The 23,342-nt window shown below is 40.4% G+C and overlaps 1 protein-coding gene across 4 annotated transcripts in view; it reads left to right on the top strand.

Moving 5' to 3' along the window:
* FHIT (fragile histidine triad diadenosine triphosphatase) overlaps nt 1-23,342 on the top strand; it is a 1,766,300-nt gene that overhangs the window by 278,582 nt on the left and 1,464,376 nt on the right. Inside the window, exon 3 of one of the 4 annotated variants that reach the window (XM_049863425.1) lies at nt 4,089-4,263. The exons of the other annotated variants lie outside the window; for them this stretch is intronic. The gene's annotated coding sequence lies outside the window, so the exon portion shown is untranslated. The remainder of the gene's footprint in view (nt 1-4,088; nt 4,264-23,342) is intronic. 4 annotated transcript variants of the gene reach the window in all.

The raw sequence follows: 23,342 nt of genomic DNA, 5'->3' as shown, positions 1-23,342 counted from the left end.
TCATATTTTAATCTGATTGTAAGTTGGTGGTAAAACTTAACCATCTTTCACTTGAGAAGGCCTTGCTGTTTCCAGGTGTCCATCTCCTTCTCTGACTCACCACACCATTTCATCTCTTCCTCTTTTGTCATTCTTTCTTTTCTGTTTTCTTTTTTGTGCATGCTGAACCTGATAACATATTGTGAAGGCACTTAAAGAGGGATTATTCCTGAAAATATGCTACAGAATCAAAGCAATATATTTGTATTTGGGACTTAAAAAGTAAAAAGGCTACGTATAGTGTGCAAGGGTGGATTTTATAATCATAGAATCACATTTCAGAAGCACTACAGGAGATTATTATTTGAAAGAACCTTGTAATAAGTCTTAAGGTAAAGCAAAGAATTACTATTACATTTGTTTGGAAAAATCATCATATCTACAAATTAGTGATTGGGAGACCTTAGTTATTCAGAAGCTCAGTTTCTAAGGGAAGATCAAAGGGCAAATCTGAAAATGGGACCAGGGAAGCATGCCTTCTAATTCCAGAAATAGCAGGGCAGGAGAAACTAAGCAGAAAGCTCCAGATATTTGCTCCTTTATCCTTGAAAGACTTTTGGAAAACTATACCTCAGATCTATTACCCATCTGCCAGTTTATCATACCATGCTGACTTGTGTGTTGCTGTCATGCTGGAAGCTAAGCCATCAGTATTTCAAATACTAGCAGGGTCACCAATGGTGGACAGATTTCAGTGGAGCTTATAGACTAAGACAGATGAGGAAGAAAGGCCTAGTGATCTACTTTAAAAAAATAGACAATAAGAACCTTACGGATCACAACAGAACACTGACTCACTTGCTTTGGACACATCATCAGGAGGGATTAATTGTTGGATGAGGACATCATGTTTGGTGAAGTAGAGGGCCAATGGGGGAAAGCGAGACCCTTGGTTATATGGATTGGTGCAGTGACCACAGCAATGGATTTGAACATGTCGGTGACTGTGAGGATGAGGCAGGATTGGACGGCATTTTGGTCTGTTGTCCATGGTGTCACCATGATTTGGAGTCAACTAGAAGACAGCTAACTATACCTAAATATTCCGTCATAAATTTTAAGAGTAGCAAAGAGCATAATTTCTGATGTACTGTGAATATTGACATTTTAAAATAGTTAAATTATTTTTTTAAGTATATCCATTTAGAATCTAAATATGGTAATGATTTAAGGTACAATAGCGCCTATTTAGAGGGCAGTAGTGGTTCACTGGAGCCCTGGTGGCACAGTGGTTGGTTAAGAGCTATGGCTGCTCACCAAAAGGTTGGCAGTTCACATTCATCAGCTGCTCCTTGGAAACCTTATGGAGCAGTTCTGTTCTGTCCTATAAGGTCGTGATGAGTCGGAATTGACTTGATGGCAACGGGTTTGGTTTGATTTGGTCTAGTGGTTCAGTGGTAGAATTCTCGCCTTCCATGCAGTGGACCTGGGCTCAATTCTCAGGTAATACACCTCATACTCAGCCGTCATTCATCCGCAGGTAGAGGCTTACATATTGCTATGGTGCTGAACAGGTTTCAGCAGAGCTTCCAGACTAAGACCAATAAGGAAGAAAGGCCAGGTGATCTACTTCCGAAAATCAGCCAGTGAAAACCCTATGGATCACAATGATCTGCAACTGATAATGGGATGGCACAGGACTGGGCAGTGTTTCCTTCCATTGTGCATGAGGTCACCATTAGGGAGGGGCCAACTTGATGGCAGCTAACAACAATTGTCTATTTTAACACAGAAGAAAAAATAGGGCAAACACTAGAGGCTCTAATGCATGGCATATATAGGATATGAACCATAACTAATGATACACAAATACCAGAAGATGAGCTAGATAACTGGGATCTCCTAAAAATTAAGCACGTATGCTCATCGAAAGACTTCACCTGAAGAGTAAAAAGAGAACCTACAAACTGGGAAAAAATTTTTGGCTATGACGTATCCAACAAAGATCTAATCTCAAAAATGTATAGGAAAATTCATCACCTCTGCAACAAAAATCCAATTAAAAATCGGCAACAGATATGAACAGACACTTTACCAAATAAGACATTCAAATGGCTAACAAACACATGAGGAAATGCTCATGATCACTAGCCGTTAGAAAATTATAAATCAAAACTACAATGAGCTACCACCTCACCCTGACATTACTGGCATGAATCAAAAACAAAAAACAAATGTTGGAGACCCTGGGAGGAGATTGGAACTCTTATGCACTACTGGTGGGAATGCAAAATGGTACAACCATTTTGGAAAATGGTATGGTGCTTCCTTAAAAAGCTAGAAATAGAAATACCATACTATCCTGCTGTTCCACTCCTAGTAATATATTCTAGAGAAATAAGAGCCATCACACGAAGAGACATGTGCACACCCATGTTCATTGCAGCATTATTCCCAATAGCGAAAAGATGGAAACAACCTGAGAGCCCATCAACAGATGAATGGATAAAGAAACTGTGGTATATACACACCATGGAATACTACACAATGATGAAGAATAATGATGAATCTGTGAAATATGTCACAACATGGATGAGCCTGGAGGGCATTATGCTGAATGAAATGAGTCAGTCACAAAAGGACAATATTGTATGAGACCCCTATTATAAAAAGTCATGAAAAGATTTACACAGAGAAAGAAACAATCTTTGAAGGTTACAATGGAGGGGAGGGGTGGGGAGGGAAATGTACTAACTAGACAATAGATAAGTGGTAACTTTGGTGAAGGGTAAGACAGTATACATTACTGGGGAAGCCAGCACAGCTTGACCAAGGCAAGGTCATGGAAGCGTCATAAACACCTTCAGACTCCCTGAGGGACTGAATTACTGGGCCGAAGGCTGGGGACCATGGTATCTGGGGATATCTAGCTCAATTGGCATAACATAGTTTATAAAGAAAATGTTCTACATCCTACTTTGGTGGTGAGTAGTGTTTAGGGTCTTAAAAGCTTGTGAGTGGCCATCTAAGGTACTCCACTGGGGTCGTCCTGTCTGGAGAAAGGGAGAATGAAGAAAACCAAAGATACAAGGGAAGGATTAGTCCAAACGATTAAGTGGACCACAAGTTCTACAGCCTCCACCAGACTTAGTCCAGCCAACTAGATGGTGCCTGGCTACCACAACCGAATGCTCTGACAAGGATCACAATAGAGGGTCTCAGACAGAGTTGGAGAAAAATGTGGAACAAAATTCAAACTCACAAAAAAAGAGCAGACTTACTGGTCTGACAGAGGCTGGAGAAACCCCAAGAGTATGGTCTCCAGATACTCTTTTAGCTCAGTACTGAAGTCACTCCTGAGGTTCGCCCTTCAGCCAAAGATTAGACAGGCCCATAAAACAAAACAAGACTAAATGGGCACAACAGCCCAGGGGCAAGGATGAGAAGGTAGGAGGGGACGAAAAAGATGGTAATGGGGAACCCAAGGTCAAGAAGGGGAGAGTGTTGACATGTCGTGGGTCAGGCAACCAAGGTCAGAAAACAATACGTGTGTTAATTGTTTAATGAGAAACTAATTTGCCCTGTAAACCTTCATCTAACACACACTAAAAAAGAAAAGTAAAAAAATTAAAAAAAACAAGAAATAATTGTCAGTTTAAAAAAATACAAAAGCAGTTTTAAAATTGGTTGAAACTTATACATTCCTTTTTCTTTTTTAATTCATATTTTCATTCTATTTACTGTACAGAATTTTATCAACGTAATATACTTATAGTTTCAGAACATTAAAATTAAGAAAAAAATGCCTGAATCCGTAGTTTTCTACATTTCAAAAATTACACATTTATTGAGGTTTTTTTCTATTATTATCACTACAGACTTGATTATAACCAAAAATATATAACAAATAGTGATAAACAATCATAAAATATAAAAGTTAAATTTATTTGAACTTCATCTATTAATGAGATGGATGAGTTCATTAAAAAAAAGTTTCTGTAGAAAGTCAAATATTTATTTCAGGAATGAGACAGGATTTAGGACAGGCTTTTTTTTAATTATTTCTATTTGCTGACATAAAAATTTCATTCCTTACATAAATATTTTAGCACAGACTACTCCTGTTTTCGGAGCCACGGTGGTGCAATTGTTAAGTGCTCAGCTGCTAACCAAAGGATCTGCGGTTCAAATCCACCAGCAGCTCCAAGGGAGAAAAGACCTGACACTCTGCTCCCGTAAAGACTACAGCCTGTGAAACCCTGTGGAGTCATTCTGCTCTGTCCGGTAGGGTTGCTGTGGGTTGGAGTCAACTTGACAGCACACAACAACAACAGCATTCTTATTATCATTTGTATACATTTTACACATCTGTAAGCATTGAGAAGATTTCCTCCCATAAATAAGTAGATGACAGTGGAGGAGTTTGTATGGTAGCCAGTTTTATGCCAAAAATCACATAGTGATCTCTCATCAAATTATTTTTTCATGATTCATCTTCTGACAACTAAATTTGTTTTCCTGCAGTTTTGTTAAAGGAAAAACTGACTTTCAAAAGGATTTTTTATTCAGTTATGAGATACATTGACTTTTTCTGTGCCTGGGAGGTATACCAAAAGGCTTGCCAATACTTATTAAATGTCCATTAATTACTCCTTTTGCTTTCTCTTAGAGGCACCATGTTGAACTTCATATACCCAGAGACAGGAAAATTGAAATATTCTAAATTTCAATACATCTCTGCCAATGTGATTTTTTTTTCTGGACAAGATGATTTTATCTTATTGTGTGCTTTAAATAGATTTTCATCAAAACCTCAGAGCTACAGATTTAGCCCATTAAGTTTATGGAGAATGTCCACCATATAACCTATTTTGAAAAACCTATTTGCTGAGCCAGTCGGCCAGATCAGGCTTACTTTCTTCTGGTTTGTATTTTTTTGTTCAAAGAAACTTCCTCATGGGCCTCCCCATGACAACCATTTCACCTCTGAATTCTCAATCTAAAATGGATTGCTAGATGTAGAAAGGAAGCTTACAATGAGTCTGGAAGAAATAAGGCACCACTGCTGTTGGTATTTCTTACCGATTCCCTTTTTGCTTTGCTCTCATGGGAGTTTTTCTCAGGAGTAGTGTTCTCTTTCACAATGGCTGACAGATGAAAAGGCAAGGTTTTTAAGCAGAAATTATCATCTTCACGACTACAGGTGCATACTCAGATCAATTTTAGGAAAGAAGTTGAGGATCTAGACATTGATTTCTCTTAAAAATATCTGAATCTGAGAACTTCAGTTGAAAGATCACTATTATAAAGTCTTTAAAAAGCAGAAGAATGGAAATATATACCAGCCTGGGATGACTTAGTGTATGGATGATTAGTTTTACCCTCTAATAAGTTCTGGGATCCATGGTGGCATAGTGGTTAAGAGCTTGACTGCTAACGAAAAGGCTAGCAGTTCAAATCTACCCGCAGCTGCTCCTTGGAAACCCTATGGAACAGTTCCACTCCATCCTGTAGGGTCTCTACGAGTTGGAATCGACTCTACGGCAACAGGTTAATAAGTCCTGAGTATTTCAATAGTTGATGCTCTTACTGGTGATCTGGATTCATCAGGAACAGTTTAATCATGAGGACTAATTTTTTTTCTAAAAAGATGTTTCTGGTCAATTTTCACACAACATGAGTAAGCTAAAAATAAAGGTAAATTCCTCGATACCAAAAGGGGTGAATCCTTGGAATCCTAGTTCCCATGATGAAATATTTTATACCTTGTTATAAATAGGAACCTTTCAGGATCAGTTTCGTGGAATTTTATAACCATGGTTGTAAAGGATTTGGAAAATTCTCTAAGCTAGTACAAGAAACCTGTGATTTCAAGGGACTGATAATACAAATCCAAGAACTAATAAATAAGCCAGAACATGTAATTATCCACCTGTTCAAATGGCCTGTTGAAGATACCTACCTTGTGGGAAGGAAGGAAGCATTAGAAGGTCACCTAAGGTAAACTGAAATTCATCATATTAGAGAATGTGAATGAAAATTATTTTGTAGTTCCAACAGTATATCATTATTCCATTACTCCTACGTGTAACCAGAGTGCAGTAGAATTGTGTAGATTATAATTTTTCCAACTTTTACTTTCTGTAAAACATAGAGGTCTCAGCTCACTATGTTATCAACCCCTCCCTGTATGATATTCTAACATGAGAAATATTCAGATAGCTCTTAGGACCAATTAATTTATTTTATATGCAATTAAATTGATGATATAACCTTTTGGTTAGTAGCTGAGTACTTAACCATTTGTGCCACTTCGGTGGCCTTTATGACTATTAAACCCATTGCCATCAAGTAACTCATAGTGACCCTATTCAGTGGGCCTTAAATAATAGCCTGACTGAAAAATACAGGCTAATATTGGATCAGGTGAATTAAATGTTTCAGTTAGATGCATGTTTAAGATCACAACAAATCCAACAAATAAAATCATTTGTTTACCACGTACTTTTTTCTTTTGTCATCAAGTATAGGATTGATTTAAGTATATTAACACTATAAGTATTTTTTTTAAAAAGTAATTGAAGATATGCTTCAGGTGACGTGATTATTCTTGGAGCTGTGGGACTGGATGTTAATCACCATCTCTTTCAGCTTTAAGATGCCCGCGTAAGTAGATGAAGCTTCTTGAAGTATAAAAGATTGTTAATGTAGAATTTCTGTACTAATGACTATTAGGATAGGTCTAGGATGTCACCTTGTAATAGAATGTCACCCAAAATAGAATGTAGGTCTTCAAGTTCTTGTCATTATTTCTGAAAGGATATCAGTAACCACACTATGAAAAGGCTGCCCAAATGTCACATTTTCCTACTTTGCCAAGAATTATGTTAATTCTGTGTCTTAATGTTGATTAGAAGTTCAATCAAGCAAGGTATGTATTTTTCTTATTTTTAGTGTTAATTTCCAGTAAGAAATTAGTTAATTACTAATCTTGGATATATAACGTATTTAACATATCTTAAATGATAATAAAAGTAGTCTTCGGTAGTGAGATTGTTAGGAAGCACTGCTTCGGGTAGGTGGATTAGGTACAGGGTTGGGAAAGTAGGCACTGTTACCCATGTGTATAAAACCAGGCGCAACTGTGTTGAATTTGACTCGTGGCGACCCCGTGTGTGTCAGAGTAGAACTGTGCTCCGTAGGGTTTTCAATGGCTGGTTTTCTTGAAGTAGATCACCAAGGCTTTTTTATGAGGCACCTCTGGGTGGACTTTCGGTTCGCAGCTGAGCATGTTAACCGTTTATATAATTCGTATATAAACCAAAAAAAAAAAAAAAAATTGCCATCGGATCGATTTCAACTCATAGGGACCCTACGGGACAGAGGAGAACTGCCCCCTGGGGTTTCCAAGGCTGTAATCTTTAAAGAAGCAGCCTGCCACATCTTTCTGCCGCAGAGTGGTTGCTGGATTTGAACCACCAGCCTTTTAGTTAGCAGCCAAGTGCTTTAACTACTGCACCACTAAAGGGGTTCTTTAATTCATATATAGTACCTATGTAATCATTCTATTATATTAATTTGATCTGTAGTATAGGCACATACATCTACCACAATAAACTAAAAAAAAATTACACTGGCTTTCACTAAGGCAAGAATTTAAATACCGCTTTGACAGTGGGTCAAATTTGAAGACTCCTCTTTCTTAGGAAATTTTACATATGCTAGTGGAAGAAAGCATTTTAGCATTTCAGAGAAGAAAGCACAAAAATAAGAACAAAAGATGAATCTGGGGACCCCATAGGAAAAAGACCCCAGAGCACATGGCCTTCTAACAGCACGTGAGGGCCATGCCTGCTTGCTGTGCAGCCCTCTCCTCCCCATTTCAGAAACAGCCACTGTTTTGAAGGAGACACACTGGGACTCTCTCAGTTCTTATGCTGGATCCGAGTTTATACCTTGTCTGCTGGGCTGCCTCCTCACTCTTTAGAGGGCCCAGTAAAATATGTTCAATACAACTGATGATAGAAACTGCTGAAGGAAGGAAGAAACAAAATCATTGTATTGTATTCATTGGGAATTTCAGGGGTAATAAAACCGAATTTAGAGTAAGACCGTGTGAAATATTGAATAGCAGTTTCGGATTGTGGAATTAATTTACTTAGGAGGTTAGCTGCCAATCTTCTGCAAAAAAAAAAAAAAAAAACCAAAAATGAAACGCCCCCCCCCCCCCCCCACAAAACCCAGTCCAAATTAGTTCGATTACTTTAGTAATTATTATTTAACATGTGGTCAGTGCCCACAGCATGTTGGTTCCTTCATATGCTATCCTATTGCTCCATGGAAGCAGCTGAACCTACTCTTGGATTTAATTAATCTCTCAAGTTAATTGCCAATATGGGCCACATTTCTTACGTGAGTAAAATTGGAGTGTGAGAAAAGATAATGTCCCTCCTTCATTAAGCCATCCACGTTAGATTTACAGGGCGACAGTGAGGCCCATGCAGGCTCAATGCTGATAGCTGTCATTACTGCTGGCACAGACTAAGTGGTGATCCGGCCTTTCGTTATTAGCTGCAACCCAGCAGCAACGGCACAAACACAACCACCTCTATCAGCAAGGCTTCAAAGAGCTGTTTGTAGTTTGATGCTCAGCCTGTCATATTTTCGCCTGCTAACCCTGGCCTCCTTTGTTCTCCCATTGCCTGGGGAATTACAGTGCAGGGCCTTGCCCGCCACCTGCCACAGAGGGCAGCCCTTGCAGCTTGCCTTCCTCGAAGTGGGACCAGTTAGTGAGTCCTGCAAACGAGGTGAGTTTTTAGATCTTAGGAACTTCCCTTCACATGGCTACATAACTGACATGTGATCTTTACCCAAAATTGGGCTTGTAAAGCACTGTGGAAAGAGCCTCTTTAAAAGACTGAGATATCACTGATTCTCTGTGAGAATGGGAAGACCTGTTTGCAGGCCTTGTCTTTCTTCAGTGTTTGCTTCGGTTGAGTTTTGGGGTGGGTTCCCCAGAAGCAGAGACTGAGGTGGGGATTTGTGTGTGGGAGGGCTCTCAGGAGAAACTGGAAAGGGAATGAGGTAATTAGGATAGGGAAGGGGAAGAAGCTAAGCAAGGATACAGTTTCAACTGAGATCTAGCCTCAGCCTGGCCACTTGGGGAGCTCTGGAGAGTAAGTCTTACCACAGAGTCAGTCCTGCCTTGAGGCAAGGAAGCAGGCTTTTTTTTTTTTTTTTAAATCCTCCCCTTCCCTCCAGTCGGAAACCCTGGTGGCGTAGTTGTTAAGATCTACGGCTGCTAACCAAAAGGTCAGCAGTTCGAATCCACCAGGCACTCCTCGAAAACCCTATGGGGCAGTTCTACTCTGCCTAATAGGGTCGCTATGAGTTGGAATTGACTCGATGGCAACATGTTTGGTTTTTGGTTTTCCCTCCAGTCAGTCATTAGCCTTGGACCCTAGATATGGGGTTGGGGGGTGGGGGGGTGAATATGGTGGTATATCTCCCAGGCACCTCTGGGTGGATGGCTCTAGTTGCCCAAGGGCGGTCTTTTGGAGAAGATTGGCCATAATACCTGGAGGGGGTAGGGGTAGGGTACGAAATTGATTAAAAAAAAAAAACAAAAAAAACCCAAACCAAACCCGCTGCCCTCGAGTTAACTCCAACTCACAGCCACCCTATAGGACAGAGTAGAACTGCCCCATAAGGTTTCCAAGGAGCAGCTCGTGGATTCAAACTGCTGATCTTTTGGTTGGCAGCTGAGCTCTTAACCACTGCACCACCAGGGCTCCTCACTGATTAAAGGGATCCCTTAATGACTAAAGTGAGTCTGACCTAAGCCATGGTCTTTTCCGTTACCTTATATGCATTTGAAAGTCAGTGAGAGAGGAAGACAGAACTGATGCGTTTGAACTGTGATGTTAGAGAAGAATATTGAATATACCCTGGACTACCAAAAGAACAAACAAATCAGTCTTAGAAGAAATACAACCAGAATGTTCCTTCGAAGTGAAAATGGTGAAACTTCATCTTGCTTACTTTTGGAAACTTCAGCAGGAAAGACCAATTACTAGAAAAAGGAAACCATGGTTGGTAGAAGGTCAGCAAACAGAAGGGAAACCCTCAATGGGATAGACTGATACAGTAGCCAGCCGCAATAATGGACTCAAACATGCCAACGATCATGAAGATGGCATAGGACCAGGCAACATTTTGCTCTGTTATTCATAAGGTGGCCATGAGTGGGAGCTGACTGGAGAACAGCTAGCAACAACTACAAAAGAGACCCCCCAGGAGTCTGGTGGGGCGGCAGCAGCTCCTACAAGGTGTAGGGAACACGTTCCGTAGTGGTGTAGGCCACCTGCATGCACACTGAAAGCTGAGAGTTGGAATAAGTGAACGTAGAAGTCAGTAGGAAAATGGCCTGTGTCTGAAGAGGAGGCTGACACAAGCTGTCCCCGAGTTAAAGCATTCTGTGGTGGAGCCAGAATGCGTTGTAACTACCAGCTGTTCATTTCGTGCTGTGATTCAGTCTTTGACAGGAAACGAAGAACCAATAAAAGGATGAAGATCAAATGGTGTATTTTTTAGCTTTCTGAAAGATTAAGTTGTATTTCTCAAATAGATCTTCACCTGAGAAAAAGAATATGACATCTCTTAACCTCACTTGACCTATCACCTCTCCATGGATTTTTAGTCATGGGTTGCTAGTGCCTGTAAATGTGATAAAAGATGACAGCTGAAGAAATCATTGCACTCCCATGCCAAAGAAGTACAGCTTAGGTGCCTGGGTGCTGCAAAGCACAGCCTCTTGTTAGATCACATGACAGGCAGTGGCATCCGCAGGGGGTTAAGGGGTGTGAACTGCACCAGGTGACACCATCAAAGGAGGTGACATCAGTGCCCCCAGTGTGAGGCTTTTCCCCACCCACACCCACCTCCTCAGTCCTCCCGATCTATCAGGCCTCAAGGGCTGCTCAGTTCCCAGAGGGCGGCTCCTGGTGGCTGGCGAGGCTGTAGCAGACACTGGCTGCAGGTCTGTTGAGCCCCAGAGTTGGGATGGGCCACACAGGACGTCCCTGAGCAGGGGTGATGTCCTGGCCGCTGGCCTGGATCACGGGTACAGGAGGCAGTGTGGCTGCTCCGCCAGCCCCTGCAGCGGGGTGTGGCCATCCTGCTGGCCTGCCCTCCTTGTGCAGAGCTGAGCCTGCTCCTCCACCACTTTAACCACATGAAACTATGTGAAAGGCAGTACATTGAGGCTGTGTGTATGACATTTTAATTTAAAGGTATAATTTTAATTTTGCTAGTTGTTTGTCACTGCCATTATACGCAGCGATATATGAGAATTACAATTTACAAGTAACATTAGTGCAAAAAACATTTCTAAGGATTCTGTATGGTCTGGTATGGGAGGAAGTCCCTGGGGAAAGAGTGACACCATGACTTACTGCCCTGGGTGATGCCAACCCTAGTGACACCTCTGATGGCGGGCCTACCTTTGTGATGTAAACACGTTTTTGCAAATGTCAGTGCTCAGAGTCAGACTGCAAAGATGGCTACTAAAGACATAGAGAAACCAAAAAGATACAGAATAACCTTCTGTTGACTGCATTATAATTCGAACTTTTTATGTTTGGATGAACCATTTTATAGACATTTAACTTTTCTATGATAAATTTAAAAAAAGATAAGACAGCAAGATAAAAGAGACAGCATTCAATATTAAAATATTATATAAATAAAAAAATATATAATATTTTAATATTGAATGCTGTCTCTTTTATCTTGCTGTCTTATCTTTTTTAAACTTATCATAGAAAAGTTAAATACATAAATATAAATCATAAAGCATTTTATATTTCAAATTGCAAAGAATATATTCTGAGATTTATTTCTCCTTCCCTTCCTTCTTTCTTATCAAAAGTATCAGTAGCTTATTAAGTCAATTATTAAATTTTTCTACTGTGTAGGTTTCTAAACTTAGCCATGAATAAATGTGGTTACCTGGAAATTTTCTGGAGGGTGGAGTAAAGATCGTTTATTCACTTCTGTATGTCATGTAATTTTTACTAAAGCTTCAATTTTGCTGAATTGTCACTGAAAGACAAGAGAAGTTTGTGGTGTATATCTTGCTTAAAACTGTAGTGTGTTTCTTCAAATGCAATTAAAGGTAATTAAAAAAATAGGATTTTTTTTTTTTCTCTAATCAATTGGTGTTTCTTTGGTGCCTTCTTTGAATCTTTCACACAATTTTTTTTTTCCAAAAAGGAAAATTTAAATACCAGAGTTTGTACTTACAGAAATCTGCATACCATATAAATAGTACGTAAGTCTGTATATACCACATTCTACATCAATCTACACACTGTATAAATCTAAATTTACTACATAAATCTAAAATGTCACTCCCTAAAATATTTATAACCTTGGGTTCATAACATTTTTTAAGCTTCGTGCAGGATTTTGTTGTTTATCATTTGTTATGGTCAATGACAGTGCTGTTTTCATGGTAGAATAATTTTGAAACACTGTGGTTCAGTTGTCTGCTGAAATGATAAAAGAAAAAATTTTCCTAAAAGCAGTGCTTGAGGTTGCCTTCTGTTTTTTCTCCTGGTGCATTAAAATCCAATCCCTTATCTTGAGACAGGAAGGAGGCTCAGAACCGAAATGATACTGTTAACCATGGCCTCCTTCAAGTGAAATCGCCTTGTAAACCTTGTTTGCCATCAGAATATTTACCAAGCTCTTTACTGTCAAATATGACTTTAGACCATTTTTATTATTTACAAAAAAAGCTCTGTTATAAGCAGAGTGGCACTTTCTCTTTCTGCTTTGTACTTTCTCTGTCCAAGAGTTGTCCAGTTCTGCTGCCTGCTCTTCCCCTTCACCCCTCGGATTCTGAACAATGTGGGTGAGTGCAGGGGGTACAGACACAGCTGGTAAGAAGGAGAGGGGCTATTCCCACTTCTTGGTCCTTTATGTGAAGAAAAACCTGCTAAGAACCCACCTGTATTTTAACCAACGTCCCCAACGATAATAAATGGCCAGGAGTCCATGAGTGGTGCAGGTGGTTAAGCACTGGATTACTGACTGAAAGGTCAGTGGTTCAGACCCACACAGAGATGCCTCAGGAGTGAGGCCTGGTAATCTGCTTCTTAAAGGTCACATCCTTGAAAACGTTATGGAGCAGTTCTACTCTGTACACATGGGATTGCTGTGAGTCAGAACTGACCCAATGGCTACTAACAACAACAGTTCCACTTAGCACTCATTGTGTTCCAGGCCCTGTTCCAAGTGCTAGAAACACATTCTTTCATTAATTCTTCACATAAACTCTAGAGATACATACTGTATTACGACATTTCATAGGCAGGGAAAGTGAAGTTCAGAGAGGTCAAGTCACTGCTTCTTGTGACCGAGAGATTAGTATTAACAAATTGCCTTCAGTTTGACTACTTCAGCCACATGTTGTTGTTAGTTCTAACTCATAGTGACCCAGTGCACAGCAGAATGAAACACTGCCCTGTCCTGTGCCATCCTTACAATCGTTGCTGTGTTTGAGCCCATTGTTGCAGCCACTGTGTCAGTCCATCTCGTTGAGGGTCTTCCTCTTTTTCAGAGATGTCCTTCTCCAAGGACTGGTCCCTCCTGATAACATGTTCAAAGTACACGATATGAAGTTCTGCCATTCTCACACCCACAGGCGCTCCTTGGAAACTCTGTGGGGCAGTTCTACTCTGTCCTATAGGGTCGCTATGAGTCGGAACCGACTCGACGGCACTGTTTTTTTTTTTTTTTTTTTACTTCCAGGGAGCCTTCTGGCTATATTTCTTCCAAGACAGACTTGTTCCTTCTTCTGGCAGCCCATGGTATATTCAATATTCTTCACCAATACCATAATTCAAGGGCATCAATTCTTCTCTGGTCTGCAACTACGTACTGACATCATATTTAAGGAAATCTTGGCATTAGTTATAGAAGTTCTTTAGCCCTTTGATAAGAGGCGTTTTTCATCTTCATCTTGATCAGTCATTGTCACCATCATCATCACCACCACTACCACCGTCATTATCCTCCTCCTCATCATCATCATATCTTCCATTTGTTAACTATCTCGTGTATGGAAAACCATAAGATGGAAGGTGGATGCTCTCCTTTTACCAAGTTTGTCCTCTAATTCCCTGCGACTTGAGGAAAAAATCTTCTGATGTGGGCAAGTAGCCTATCTACAACTAATCACACAAAACAATGTAGAGACCACGGGCTTAGGAGTTGAACAGATCTGAGTTCCTAATTATAATTGTAAGCAAGTTGTGTAATGTATCTGAGCTTTACTTTCTTCACATTTCACATGGGCTTAATAATCTTTATCTTGTAGTTTCTAGGGAGAATTCAGTGAGATGGCACAAACAGCAAGTGCTTAGCAGTATACTGCAGTCATAGTAGACACTCAAGAAGATTGGGTTCCTCTCTCCCTCCTATTTTCCTCTCATGGGGAGAAAATGACATGAGGTATACATCACTGTTAAGTTGGATTGTATAATGAAGAAAAACCTTGCTATATATTTAATAACTTATATTTCTCATTCACTTACTGGTTTGCCTACATAATGTACCTTATGTCATTTAATTTTCACAATAACTCTTTTTTTTATTATTAACTTTTATTGAGCTTTAAGTGAGCGTTTACAAATCAAGTCAGACTGTCACATATAAGTTTATATACACCTTACTCCGTACTCCCACTTGCTCTCCCCCTAATGAGTCAGCCCTTCCAGTCTCTCCTTTCGTGACAATTTTGCCAGCTTCCAACTCTCTCTATCCTCCCATCCCCCCTCCAGACAGGAGATGCCAGCACAGTCTCAAGGGACCACTTGATATAATCAGCTCACTCTTCATCAGCATCTCTCTCCTACCCACTGTCCAGTCCCTTTCATGTCTGATGAGCTGTCTTCGGGGATGGTTCCTGTCCTGTGCCAACAGAAGGTTTGGGGACCATGACCGCCGGGATGCTCTAGTCTCAGTCAGACCACTAAGTATGGTCTTTTTATGAGAATTTGGGGTCTGCATTCCACTGATCTCCTGCTCCCTCAGGGGTTCTCTGTCGTGCTCCCTGTCAGGGCAGTCGTCGACTGTGGCCGGGCACCAACTAGTTCTTCTGGTCTCAGGATGATGTAGGTCTCTGGTTCATGTGGCCCTTTCTGTCTCTTGGGCTCTTAGTTGTCGTGTGGCCTTGGTGTTCTTCATTCTCCTTTGCTCCAGGTGGGTTGAGACCAGTTGATGCATCTTAGATGGCCTCTTGTTGGCATTTAAGACCCCAGACGCCACATTTCAAAGTGGGATGCAGAATGTTTTCATAATAGAATTATTTTGCCAATTGACTTAGAAGTCCCCTTAGAGCATGGTTCCCAAACCCCCGCCCTTGCTCTGCTGACCTTTGAAGCATTCATTTTATCCCAGAAACTTCTTTGCTTTTGGCCCAGTCCAGTTGAGCTGACCTTCCATGTATTGAGTATTGTCCTCCCCTTCATCTAAAGCAGTTCTTATCTACTAATTAATCAGTAAAAAACCCTCTCCCACCCTCCCTCCCTCCCCCCCTCATAACCACAAAAGTATGTGTTCTTCTCAGTTTATACTATTACTCAAGATCTTATAATAGTGGTCTTATACAATATTTGTCCTTTTGCCTCTGACTGATTTTGCTCAGCATAATGCCTTCCAGGTTCCTCCATGTTATGAAATGTTTCATAGAATCGTCACTATTCTTTACCGATGCGTAGTATTCCATTGTGTGAATATACCACAATTTATTTAGCCATTTATCCGTTGATGGACACCTTGGTTGCTTCCAGCTTTTTGCTATTGTAAACAGAGCTGCAGTAAACATGGGTGTGCATATATCTGTTTGTGTGAAGGCTCTTGTTTCTCTAGGGTGTATTCCGAGGAGTGGGATTTCTGGGTTGTATGGTAGTTCTATTTCTAACTGTTTAAGATAACGCCAGATAGATTTCCAAAGTGGTTGTACCATTTTACATTCCCACCAGCACTGTGTAAGAGTTCCAATCTCTCCGTAGCCTCTCCAACATTTATTATTTTGTGTTTTTGGATTAATGCCAGCCTTGTTGGATGGAATCTCAACGTGGTTTTAATTTGCATTTCTCTAATGGCTAATGATCGAGAGCATTTTCTCATGTATCTGTTGGCTGCCTGAATATCTTCTTTAGTGAAGTGTGTGTTCATCTCCTTTGCCCACTTCTTGATTGGGTTTTTTGTCTTTTTGTGGTTGAGTTTTGACAGAATCATATAGATTTTAGAGATCAGGCGCTGGTCGGAGATGTCATAGCTGAAAATTCTTTCCCAGGCTGTAGGTGGTCTTTTTACTCTTTTGGTGAAGTCTTTAGATGAGCATAGGTGTTTGATTTTTAGGAGCTCCCAGTTATCGGGTTTCTCTTCGTCATTTTTGGTAATGTTTTGTATTCTGTTTATGCCTTGTATTAGGGCTCCTAAGGTTGTCCCTATTTTTTCTTCCATGATCTTTATCGTTTTAGTCTTTATGTTTAGGTCTTTGATCCACTTGGAGTTAGTTTTTGTGCTCGGTGTGAGGTATGGGTCCTGTTTCATTTTTTTGCAAATGGATATCCAGTTATGCCAACACCATTTGTTAAAAAGACTATCTTTTCCCCAATTAACTAACACTGGGCCTTTGTCAAATATCAGCTGCTCATATGTGGATGGATTTATATCTGGGTTCTCAATTCTGTTCCTCTGGTCTATGTGCCTGTTGTTGTACCAATACCAGGCTGTTTTGACTACTGTGGCTGTATAATAGGTTCTGAAATCAGGTAGAGTGAGGCCTCCCACTTTCTTCTTTTTCAGTAATGCTTTGCTTATCCGGGGCTTCTTTCCCTTCCATATGAAGTTGGTGATTTGTTTCTCTATCACCTTAAAAAATGACATTGGAATTTGGATCGGAAGTGCATTGTATGTATAGATGGCTTTTGGTAGACTAGACATTTTTACTATGTTAAGTATTCTTATGCATGAGCAAGGTATGTTTTTCCACTTAAGTATGTCCTTTTGAATTTCTTGTAGTAGAGCTTTGTAGTTTTCTTTGTACAGGTCTTTTACATCCTTGGTAAGATTTATTCCTAAGTACTTTATCTTCTTGGGGGCTGCTGTGAATGGTATTGATTTGGTTATTTCCTCTTCGATGTTTTTTTTGTTGATGTAGAGGAGTCCAAGTGATTTTTGTATGTTTATCTTATAACCTGAGACTCTGCCAAACTCTTCTATTAGTTTCAGTAGTTTTCTGGTGGATTCGTTGGGGTTTTCTGTGTATAAGATCCTGTCATCTGCAAATAGAGATAATTTTACTTCCTCTTTGCCAATCCAGATGCCCTTTATTTCTTTGTCTAGCCTAATTGCTCTGGCTAGGACTTCTAGCACAATGTTGAATAAGAGTGGTGATAAAGGGTATCCTTGTCTGGTTCCCGTTCTCAAGGGAAATGCTTTCAGGTTCTCTCCATTTAGAGTGATGTTGGCTGTTGGCTTTGCATAGATGCCCTTTATTATGTTGAGGAATTTTCCTTCCATTCCTATTTTGGTGAGAGTTTTTATCATAAATGGGTGTTGGACTTTGTCAAATGCCTTTTCTGCATCAATTGATAAGATCATGTGGTTTTTGTCTTTTGTTTTATTTATGTGGTGGATTACATTAATGGTTTTTCTAATATTAAACCAGCCTTGCATACCTGGTATAAATCCCACTTGATCAGGGTGAATTATTTTTTTGATATGTTGTTGAATTCTATTGGCTAGAATTTTGTTGAGGATTTTTGCATCTATGTTCATGAGGGATATAGGTCTGTAATTTTGTTTTTTTGTAATGTCTTTACCTGGTTTTGGTATCAGGGAGATGGTGGCTTCATAGAATGAGTTGGGTAGTATTCCGGCATTTTCTATGCTTTGAAATACCTTTAGTAGTAGTGGTGTTAACTCTTCTCTGAAAGTTTGGTAGAACTCTGCAGTGAAGCTGTCCGGGCCAGGGCTTTTTTTTGTTGGGAGTTTTTTGATTACTGTTTCAATCTCTTTTTTTGTTATGGGTCTATTTAGTTGTTCTACTTCTGAATGTGTTAGTTTAGGTAGGTAGTGTTTTTCCAGGAATTCATCCATTTCTTCTAGGTTTGCAAATTTGTTAGAGTACAATTTTTCGTAATAATCTGATATGATTCTTTTAATTTCAATTGGGTCTGTTGTGATGTGGCCCATCTCGTTTCTTATTCGGGTTATTTGTTTCCTTTCCTGTATTTCTTTAGTCAGCCTGGCCAATGGTTCATCAATTTTGTTAATTTTTTCAAAGAACCAGCTTTTGGCTTTGTTAATTCTTTCAATTGTTTTTCTGTTCTCTAATTCATTTAGTTCAGCTCTAATTTTTATTATTTGTTTTCTTCTGGTGCCTGATGGATTCTTTTGTTGCTCACTTTCTATTTGTTCAAGTTGTAGGGACAGTTCTCTGATTTTGGCTCTTTCTTTTGTATGTGTGCATTTATCGATATAAATTGGCCTCTGAGCACTGCTTTTGCTGTGTCCCAGAGGTTTTGATAGGAAGTATTTTCATTCTCGTTGCATTCTATGAATTTCCTTATTCCCTCCTTGATGTCTTCTATAGCCCAGTCTTTTTTCAGGAGGGTATTGTTCATTTTCCAAGTATTTCATTTCTTTTCCCTAGTTTTTCTGTTATTGATTTCTAGTTTTATTGCCTTGTGGTCTGAGAAGATGCTTTGTAATATTTTGATGTTTTGGATTCTGCAAAGGTTTGTTTTATGACCTAATATGTGGTCTATTCTAGAGAATGTTCCATGTGTGCTAGAAAAAAAAGTATATTTTGCAGCAGTTGGGTGGAGAGTTCTGTATAAGTCAATGAGGTCAAGTTGGTTGATTGTTGTAATTAGGTCTTCCGTGTCTCTATTGAGCTTCTTACTGGATGTCCTGTCCTTCTCTGAAAGTGGTGTGTTGAAGTCTCCTACTATAATTGTGGACGTGTCCATCTCACTTTTCAATTCTGTTAAAATTTGATTTATGTATCTTGCAGCCCTGTCATTGGGTGCATAAATATTCAATATGGTTATATCTTCCTGATCAATTGTCCCTTTTATCATTATATAGTGTCCTTTATCCTTTGTGGTGGATTTAAGTCTAAAGTCTATTTTGTCAGAAATTAATATGGCTACTCCTCTTCTTTTTTGCTTATTGTTTGCTTGATATATTTATTTCCATCCTTTGAGTTTTAGTTTGTTTGTGTCTCTAAGTCTAAGGTGTGTCTCTTGTAGGCAGCATATAGACGGATCGTGTTTCTTTATCCAGTCCGAGACTCTCTGTCTCTTTTTTGGTGCATTTAGTCCATTTACATTCAGCGTAATTATAGATAAATAAGTGTTTAGTGTTGTCATTTGATGCCTTTTTATGTGTGTTGTTGACCATTTCATTCTTCCACTTACTTTTTTGTGCTGAGACGTTCTTCTTAGTAAATCGCGAGATCCTCATTTTCATAGTGTTTGACTTTATGTTTGTTGAGTCGTTACGTTTTTCTTGGCTGGTTACCTTAATATTTACCGCTATTTTTCTAAGTAAAAACCTAACTTGTATTGTCCTATGTCGCCTTGTATCCCTCTCCATATGGCAGTTCTATGCCACCTATATTTAGTCCCTCTTTTTGATTATTGTGATCTTTTACGTATTGACTTCAATGATTCCCTGTTATGAGCATTTTTTTTTAATTAATCTTAATTTGTTTTTGTGATTTCCCTATTTGAGTTGATATCAGGATGTTCTGTTTTTTGACCTTGTGTTGTGCTGGTACCTGATATTATTGGTTTTCTGACCAAACAATTTCCTTTAGTATTTCTTATAGCTTTGGTTCGGTTTTTACAAATTCTCTAAGCTTGTGTTTATCTGTAAATATCTTAATTTTTCCTTCATATTTCAGAGAGAGTTTTGCTGGATATATGATCCTTGGCTGGCAGTTTTTCTCCTTCAGTGGTCTGTATATGTCATCCCATTGCCTTCTTGCCTGCACGGTTTCTGCTGAGTAGTCTGAACTTATTCTTATTGATTCTCCCTTGAAGGTGACCTTTCTTTTCTCCCTGGCTGCTTTTAAAATTTTCTGTTTATCTTTGGTTTTGGCAAGTTTGATGATAATATGTCTTGGTGTTTTTCTTTTTGGATCAATCTTAAATGGGGTTCGATGAGCATCTTGGATAGATATCCTTTCGTCTTTCATGATGTCAGGGAAGTTTTCTGTCAGCAGATCTTCAACTATTTTCTCTGTGTTTTCTGTCCTCCCTCCCTGTTCTGGGACTCCAATCACACACAAGTTATCCTTCTTGATAGAGTCCCACATGATTCTTAGGGTTTCCTCATTTTTTTAAATTCTTTTATCTGATTTTTTTTTTCAGCTATGTTGGTGTTGATTCCCTGGTCCTCCAGATGTCCCAGTCTGCATTCTAATTGCTCGAGTCTGTTCCTCTGACTTCCTATTGCATTGTCTAATTCTGTAATTTTATTGTTAATCTTTTGGATTTCTACATGTTGTCTCTCTATGGATTCTTGCAACTTATTAATTTTTCCACTATGTTCTTGAATAATCTTTTTGAGTTCTTCAACTGTTTTATCAGTGTGTTCCTTGGCTTTTTCTGCAGTTTGGCTTATTTCGTTTCTGAGGTCATCCCTGATGTCTTGAAGCATTCTGTAAATTAGTTTTTTATATTCTGTATCTGTTAATTCCAGGATAGTATCTTCATTTGGGAAAGATTTTGATTCTTTTGTTTGGGGGGTTGTAGAAGCTGTCATGGTCTGCTTCTTTATGTGGTTTGCTATCGACTGCTGTCTCCTAGCCATCAATGAGATATAAGAAATAAAAAAAAAAAAAGATATAGTAGTGGTTTTTTCTGTAATTGCTCACTGAGTCTTATCTTGTTTTGTTTTCTTTCAGTATACGTGGATGGGCTACTAGATTGTGCTGTCTTGTTTGTTGTAGCCCTTGACTTACTTATGACCTATTACCAGCTGGTTTGGGCTGTTGCCAGATATATATGCCTGAGTCTATTCACTATTCTTGAGTCGAATCTGATTTTGGGTCATCAAGTGTGTGCCGCACCCTAACACCTATCCACCTCGAGAAGTAGTGGTGATGGTTGTGTGCACCAGATTCTATTAGCTGGGGTCACCCTCCGGGGGGGCAGGATGCTGACAGGCTTCCCCCATGTGTCAGTGAGGTAGGTGTGTCTCTATTCCTATAGCACCTTGGTGGGACGGCACTGCAGCTATACCTTCGGCCCCCAATGCAAATACCTCTACTGATTGGTAGGTGTCACCCTCCTTAGACCCCTAAGGCAAGAGGCTAGGTGGTCTGGAGGAAGCTTCAGCCCTCAGTTCCCTGTTGTGGGACAGTTGGGGCTCTGTTGAATAACCAGAGATATCAGACCTGGGAAACTTGTTTTTCCAGAAAATCTGCTAAAAAAAAAATGCAGTCAGATCCCTGTCAGAACTGCCTTTGGATTATAACCGCCACCTTGTTCCCTGTACGGATGAAAGTCCGAGATTTGGATCATATATGCTTGGCTGTAGCTGTTTCTGTGTTTTTAGTCCAGTTAGGGATGGATTTTTGGTTCCTGGGTTTTTTGTGTTTCCTTCTCTCAGGCCGGAAGAATGGGTTAGGAAAAGACCAAAAAAAAAAAAAAAAAAAAAAGGGAAAAGCAAAGCCGCCGCGGAGCCAGAGCCATTCTCCCTCTGGCTCAGGAAATTCCAATGTTAATGAAGCCGCCTGGGAAGGGTGGGGAGGGTTCAGAGAAACAGGAGAGTAGCATCCCGGAATATAGCCAAAGTTGCTTATCTTGCTTGGAATGAGTATTTTATCTGAGATTCCTGAGGGGCGTGTCGCCTATGTGTGCTGGCTGTGTGGAGATTGTCCCTGGGGGTCTGGCCCGCTGAAGCCACGGTCACATCCTCCACTGCTAGTCTAAAGCCCAGTGACAAGGTTCCCCTGCTGGGACGCTGCACTCCCGGCTCCAAAATCAGTCACTGCCTCCCGGGGACTTCTCGTCCCACCAGCCGCGTCGCCGCGCCACCTTCGAAGTCCGGCTGGGCCCCCTCCCTGGGTTAGTTCAGGGGAGTAGGGCTACGCCCCGTGCTTGCGCCATGTCAGCGCCCAGTCAAAAACCCAGCGCTAATGTTCCCCGGCTGGGACACTGCACTCCTGGCTCCAAAATCAGTCGCTGCCTCCCGAGGACTTCTCGTCCCACCAGCTGCGTCACCATGCCGCCCGTGCGGACCGGCTGGGCCCCCTCCCGAGGTCAGTTCAGGGGGGTAGGGCTGCGCCCCTTGTTTGCGCCGTCACAAGGTTTTGAGTTCAGCTCCCCTGGGCCCAGACCTAAGCCCGGCGCCAAGGTTATCTGACTGGGACGCTGGCTCCAGGCTCCGAAAACAGTCGCTGCTTCCCCGTATTTGTTCGTTCTCCGTCTCTAAGTCTGTTTGTTGTTCAGGGTTTGTAGATTGTTATGTATGTGATCGATTCACTTGCTTTTCCGAGTCTTTGTTGCAAGAGGGATCCGAGGTAGCGTCTACCTAGTCTGCCATCTTGGCCCCGCCTACCTCACAATAACTCTTTGAGGTAGTCTGTTCGTAGCTTCTGAATTTCTGAATAGTAGGGACTCAAGACTCTATGTATTTCTACCTGCTGACCTGTATGGATTTCATCAATGGAAACTTTCGCCTTCTGGCTTCTGGTTGGCCCTGGCCCATGGGGAAACTAAGCAAGAGATTGTAAGAAGGGAGGAAAGTTAGGTCAGGTATCAGTTGTCCTAGCTTCCTCCCTGGGGGGTCACCTTGGGCTGGCTGTGCCTGTCTACCAAAGATCATAGTTCTTTTGTGGTAGACTTCTGTACCAGACTTTCAGTTTCTGGTCATCGTCCTCTCCCCTTCTCCCTTTAGGCCTTTTGTCATTGGTGTACGTGGCTTCATTCCTAGGTTTTATACTTTTGTAAGGCAGGGACTATGTTATTCATCTCTGGGCCCTCAACAGAAGGACACTGTTCTGCCTTACTAGGCCCTCAGTACAGTCGCTGTTAGTGATGGATTTGCTTACCCCAAGGATAAGGATTAACTAACATACACAAGTCCATTGGCAGAACACATTTTGCTTCACAGTGTTAGCACCTGTAAAACCCCAAACAATATATTGTTGATGTGTTCTGTCTAAACAGTATATAAATGGACATGTCCTACTGTAATTTTTCCTATTAGCATCTGCTATTTTTTTTTTTATATAGGAGAAAAAATTGGATAGATGCCTGGCAGGCATG

The sequence above is a fragment of the Elephas maximus genome, chromosome 20, assembly GCF_024166365.1.
Source record: "Elephas maximus indicus isolate mEleMax1 chromosome 20, mEleMax1 primary haplotype, whole genome shotgun sequence".
NCBI lineage: Eukaryota > Metazoa > Chordata > Mammalia > Proboscidea > Elephantidae > Elephas > Elephas maximus.
This window is presented reverse-complemented; position numbering and strand designations above follow the sequence as displayed.